We start from the raw sequence: 6896 nt of genomic DNA on the forward strand, positions 1-6896 counted from the left end.
CCGCTACAGTAATATCGAGGTGGACTATGGTGGAGGGGGGCACCGCACATGGCTAAAGGATCAAACGATCAATTGTTGTGTCTATGGGGTGCCCCTGCCCCCGTATATAAAGGAGAAAGGGGGTGCGGCCGGCCAGGGAGAGGGCGCGCCAGGAGGAGTCCTACTCCCACCGGGAGTAGGACTCCCCCCTTTCCTAGTTGGAATAGGATTCCGGAGAAGGAAAGAGAGAGGGGAAGAAGGAAAGAGGGGGCCAGCCCCCCTTGCCCTAAACCAATTCGGTTTGGTCCTTGGGGGGCGCGCCCCACACTCCCCTTGCTTCCCTCTATTTCCACTAAGGCCCATGTAGGCCCATTAAGCCCCCGGGGGGTTCCGGTAACCTCCCGGTACTCTGGTAAAATCCCGATTTCACCCGGAACACTTCCGACATCCAAACATAGGCTTCCAATATATCAATCGTCATCTCTCGACCATTTCGAGACTCCTCGTCATGTCCTTGATCACATCCGGGACTCCTAACAACCTTCGGTACATCAAAACATATAAACTCGTAATATAACCGTCATCGTAACGTTAAGCGTGCGGACCCAACGGGTTCGAGAACTATGTAGACATAACCGAGACACGTCTCTAGTCAATAACCAATAGCGGAACCTGGATGCTCATATTGGCTCCCACATATTCTACGAAGATCTTTATCGGTCAAACCGCATAACAACATACGTTGTTCCCTTTGTCATCGGTATGTTACTTGCCCGAGATTCGATCGTCGGTATCTCAATACCTAGTTCAATCTCGTTACCGGCAAGTCTCTTTACTCATTCCGTAATACATCATCCCACAACTAACTCATTAGTTGCAATGCTTGCAAGGCTTAAGTGATGTGCATTACCGAGAGGGCCCAGAGATACCTCTCCGACAATCTGAGTGACAAATCCTAATCTCAAAATACGCCAACCCAACAAGTACCTTTGGAGACACCTGTAGAGCACCTTTATAATCACCCAGTTACGTTGTGACGTTTGGTAGCACACAAAGTGTTCCTCCGGTAAACGGGAGTTGCATAATCTCATAGTCATAGGAACATGTATAAGTCATGAAGAAAGCAATAGCAGAATACTAAACGATCATGTGCTAAGCTAACGGAATGGGTCATGTCAATCACATCATTCTCCTAATGATGTGACCCCATTAATCATATGACAACTCATGTCTATGGTTAGGAAACATAACCATCTTTGATCAACGAGCTAGTCAAGTAGAGGCATACTAGTTACAATCTGTTTGTCTATGTATTCACACATGTATTATGTTTCCGGTTAATACAATTCTAGCATGAATAATAAACATTTATCATGATATAAGGAAATAAATAATAGCTTTATTATTGCCTCTAGTGCACATTTCCTTCAGCATTCATCAAGATCAATCAAGCAAGAAGTAGGGTATTACCTCCATAGAGAGGGCCCGAACCTGGGTAAACATCGTGTCCCCTGTTTCCTGTTACCATCAACCTTAGACGCATAGTTTGGGACCCCCTACCCGAGATCCACCGGTTTTGAGACCGACAATCGCCCAGAGGCCGATAACGGCGATTAGGAGACCGATGGCCAGTAGAAGTGTTGGGAACGTAGTAATTTCAAAAATTTCCTATGCACACGCAAGATCATGGTGATGCATAGAAACGAGAGGGGAGAGTGTTGTCTACGTACCCTCGTAGACCGAAAGCGGAAGCGTTAGCACAACGCGGTTGATGTAGTCGTACGTCTTCATGATCCGACCGATCAAGTACCGAACGCACGGCACCTCCCAGTTCTGCACATGTTCAACTCGATGACGTCCCTCGAACTCCGATCCAGCCGAGTGTTGAGGGAGAGTTTCGTCAGCACGACGGCGTGGTGACGATGATGATGTTCTACCGACGCAGGGCTTCGCCTAAGCACCGCTACGATATGATCGAGGTAGATTATGGTGGAGGGGGGCACCGCACACGGTTAAGAGATCAAGAGATCAATTTGTTGTGTCTTTGGGGTGCCCCCTGCCCCCGTATATAAAGGAGTGGAGGAGGGGGAGGGCCGGCCCTCTCTATGGCGCGCCCTAGGGGAGTCCTACTCCCACCGGGAGTAGGATTCCCCCTTTCCTAGTAGAACTAGGAACTCTTCCAAGTAGTAGGAGTAGGAGGGAAGGAAAGGGAAGGGAAAAGGAGAAGGAAGGAAGGGGCGCCCCCCCCCCTCCCTAGTCCAATTCGGACCAGCCCATGGGGAGGGGTGCAGCCACCCTTTGATGTCTTTCTCTCCTTTCCCGTATGGCCCATTAAGGCCCAATACGAATTCCCGTAACTCCCCGGTACTCCCGAAAATACCCGAATCACTCGGAACATTTCCGATGTCCGAATATAGTCGTCCAATATATCGATCTTTACGTCTCGACCATTTCGAGACTCCTCGTCATGTCCCCGATCTCATCCGGGACTTCGAACTCCTTCGGTACATCAAAACACATAAACACATAATATAACCGTCATCGAACTTTAAGCGTGCGGACCCTACGGGTTCGAGAACTATGTAGACATGACCGAGACACATCTTCGGTCAATAACCAATAGCGGAACCTGGATTCTCATATTGGCTCCTACATATTCTATGAATATCTTTATCGGTCAAACCGCATAACAACATACGTTGTTCCCTTTGTCATCGGTATGTTACTTGCCCGAGATTCGATCGTCGGTATCTCAATACCTAGTTCAATCTCGTTACCGGCAAGTCTCTTTACTCGTTCCGTAATACATCATCCCGCAACTAACTCATTAGTTGCAATGCTTGCAAGGCTTATAGTGATGTGCATTACCGAGTGGGCCCAGAGATACCTCTCCGACAATCGGAGTGACAAATCCTAATCTCGAAATACGCCAACCCAACATGTACCTTTGGAGACACCTGTAGAGCTCCTTTATAATCACCCAGTTATGTTGTGACATTTGGTAGCACACAAAGTGTTCCTCCGGTAAATCAGAGTTGCATAATCTCATAGTCATAGGAACATGTATAAGTCATGAAGAAAGCAATAGCAACAAACTAAACGATCAAGTGCTAAGCTAATGGAATGGGTCAAGTCAATCACATCATTATCCTAATGATGTGATCCCATTAATCAAATGACAACTCATGTCTATGGTTAGGAAACATAACCATCTTTGATCAACGAGCTAGTCAAGTAGAGGCATACAAGTGACACTATGTTTGTCTATGTATTCACACATGTATTATGTTTCCGGTCAATACAATTCTAGCATGAATAATAAACATTTATCATGAAATAAGGAAATAAATAATAACTTTATTATTGCCTCTAGGGCATATTTCCTTCAGTCTCTCACTTGCACTAGAGTCAATAATCTAGTTCACATCGCCATGTGATTTAACATCAATAGTTCACATCACCATGTGATTAACACCCATAGTTCACATCATCATGTGACCAACACCCAAAGGATTTACTAGAGTCAATAATCTAGTTCACATCGCTATGTGATTAACACCCAAAGAGTATTAAGGTGTGATCATGTTTTGCTTGTGAGAGAAGTTTAGTCAACGGTTCTGCCATATTCAGATCCGTACGTATTTTGCAAATTTCTATGTCAACAATGCTCTGCATGGAGCTACTCTAGCTAATTGCTCCCACTTTCAATATGTATCCAGATTGAGACTTAGATTCATCTGGATTAGTGTCAAAACTTGCATCGACGTGACCCTTTACGACGAACCTTTTGTCACCTCCATAATCGAGAAACATATCCTTATTCCACTAAGGATAATTTTGACCAATGTCCAGTGATCTACTCCTAGATCACTATTGTACTCCTAGATCTGCCTAGATCACTATTGTACTCCCTTGCCAAACTCAAGGCAGGGTATACAATAGGTCTGGTACATAGCATGGCATACTTTATAGAACCTATGGCTGAGGCATAGGGAATGACTTTCATTCTCTCTCTATCTTCTGCCGTGGTCGGGTTTTGAGTCTTACTCAACTTCACACCTTGTAACACAGGCAAGAACTCCTTCTTTGACTATTCCATTTTGAACTACTTCAAAATCTTGTCAAGGTATGTATTCATAGAAAAACTTATCAAGCGTCTTGATCTATCTCTATAGATCTTGATGCTCAATATGTAAGTAGCTTCACCGAGGTCTTTCTTTGAAAAAAAAACTCCTTTCAAACATTCCTTTATGCTTTGCAGAATAATTCTACATTATCTCTGATCGACAATATGTCATTCACATATACTTATCAGAAATGTTGTAGTGCTCCCACTCACTTTCTTGTAAATACAGGCTTCACCGCAAGTATGTATAAAACTATATGCTTTGATCAACTTATCAAAGCGTATATTCCAACTCCGAGATGCTTGCACCAGTCCAGAGATGGATCGCTGGAGCTTGCATATTTTTTTAGCACCTTTAGGATTGACAAAACCTTCTGGTTGCATCATATACGACTCTTCTTTAATAAATCCATTAAGGAATGTAGTTTTGTTTATCCATTTGCCAGATTTCATAAAATGCGGCAATTGCTAACATGATTTGGACAGACTTAAGCATAGATACGAGTGAGAAACTCTCATCGTAGTCAACACCTTGAACTTGTCGAAAACCTTTTGTGACAATACTAGCTTTGTAGATAGTAACACTACTATCAGCGTCCGTCTTCCTCTTGAAGATCCATTTATTTTTATGGCTTGCTGATCAATGGGCAAGTCAACCAAAGTCCATACTTTGTTCTCATACATGGATCTCATCTCAGATTTCATGGCCTCAAACCATTTCGCGTAATCTAGGCTCATCATCGCTTCCTCATAGTTCGTAGGTTCGTCATGGTCATGACCTCCAGAACAGGATTACCGTAACACTCTGGTACGGATCTCACTCTGGTTGACCTACGAGGTTTGGTAATAACTTGATCTGAAGTTACATGATCATCATCATTAGCTTCCTCACTAATTAGTGTAGTAGTCACATGAACAGATTTCTGTGATGAACTACTTTCCAATAAGGGAGCAGGTACAGTTACCTCATCAAGTTCTACTTTTATCCCACTCACTTCTTTCAAGAGAAACTCCTTCTCTAGAAAGGATCCATTCTCAGCAATGAATATCTTGCCTTCGGATCTGTGATAGAAGGTGTACCCAACATTTTCTTTTGGGTATCCTATGAAGATTTACTTCTCCGATTTGGGTTCGAGCTTATCAAGTTGAAACTTTTTCACATAAGCATCGCAGTCCCAAACTTTAAGAAACGACAGCTTAGGTTTCTCGCCAAACCACAATTCATACGGCGTCATCTCAACGGATTTAGATGGTGCCCTATTTAACGTGAATGCAGTTGTCTCTAATGCATAACCCCAAAACGATAGTGGTAATCGGTAAGAGACATCATAGATCGCACCATATCTAATAAAGCACGGTTACAACGTTCGGACACACCATTACACTGTGGTGTTCCAGGTGGCGTGAGTAGTGAAACTATTTCACATTGTTTTAACTGAAGGCCAAACTCGTAATTCAAATATTTTACTTCTGCGATCATATCGTAGAAATTTTTATTTTTGTTACGATGATTATCCACTTCACTCTGAAATTCTTTGAACTTTTCAAATATTTCAGACTTGTGTTTCATCAAGTAGATATACTCATATCTGCTCAAATCATATGTGAAGATCAGAAAATAATGATACCTGCCACGAGACTCAATATTCATCGGACCACATACATCAGTATGTATGATTTCCAACAAATCTGTTGCTCGCTCCATTGTTCCGGAGAACGGAGTCTTAGTCATCTTGCCCATGAGGCATGGTTCGCAAGCATCAACTGATTCATAATCAAGTGATTCCAAAAGCCCATCAGCATGGATTTTCTTCATGTGCTTTACACCAATATGACCTAAACGGCAGTGCCACAAATAAGTTGCACTATCATTATTAACTTTGCATCTTTTGGCTTCAATATTATGAAAATGTGTATTACCACGATCGAGATCCAACAAACCATTTTCATTGGGTGTATGACCATAAAAGGTTTTATTCATGTAAATAGAACAACAATTATTCTCCAACTTGCATGAATAACCGTATTGCAATAAACATGATCCAATCATATTTATGCTTAACGCAAACACCAAATAACATTTATTTAGGTTCAACACTAATCCCGAAAGTATAGGGAGTGTGCGATGATGATCATATCAATCTTGGAACCACTTCCAACACACATCGTCACTTCACCCTTAACTAGTCTCTGTTTATTTTGCAACTCCCATTTCGAGATACTACTCTTAGCAACTGAACCAGTATCAAAAACCGAGGGGTTGCTATAAACACTAGTAAAGTATACATCAATAACATGTATATCAAATATAGCTTTGTTCACTTTGCCATCCTTCTTATCCACCAAACACTTGGGGTAGTTCCGCTTCGAGTGACCAGTCCCTTTGCAGTAGAAGCACTTAGTCTCAGGCTTAGGTCCAGACTTGGGTTTCTTCATTAGAGCAGCAACTTGTTTGCCGTTCTTCTTGAAGTTCCCCTTCTTCCCTTTGCCCTTTATCTTGAAACTAGTGGTCTTGTCAACCATCAACACTTGATGTTTTTCTTGATTTCTACCTTCGTCGATTTTTTTTCATCACGAAGAGCTTGGGAATCGTTTCTGTTATCCCTTGCATATTATAGTTCATCACGAAGTTCTACTAACTTGGTGATGGTGACTAGAGAATTATGTCAATCACTATTTTAACTGGAAAATTAACTCCCACTTGATTCAAGCGATTGTAGTACCCAGACAATCTGAACACATGCTCACTGCTTGAGCTATTCTCCTCCATATTTTAGCTATAGAACTTGTT

This window comes from Triticum urartu, chromosome 2A, assembly GCF_056163025.1.
Source record: "Triticum urartu cultivar PI428250 chromosome 2A, HENAU_Tu73, whole genome shotgun sequence".
Lineage (NCBI taxonomy): Eukaryota > Viridiplantae > Streptophyta > Magnoliopsida > Poales > Poaceae > Triticum > Triticum urartu.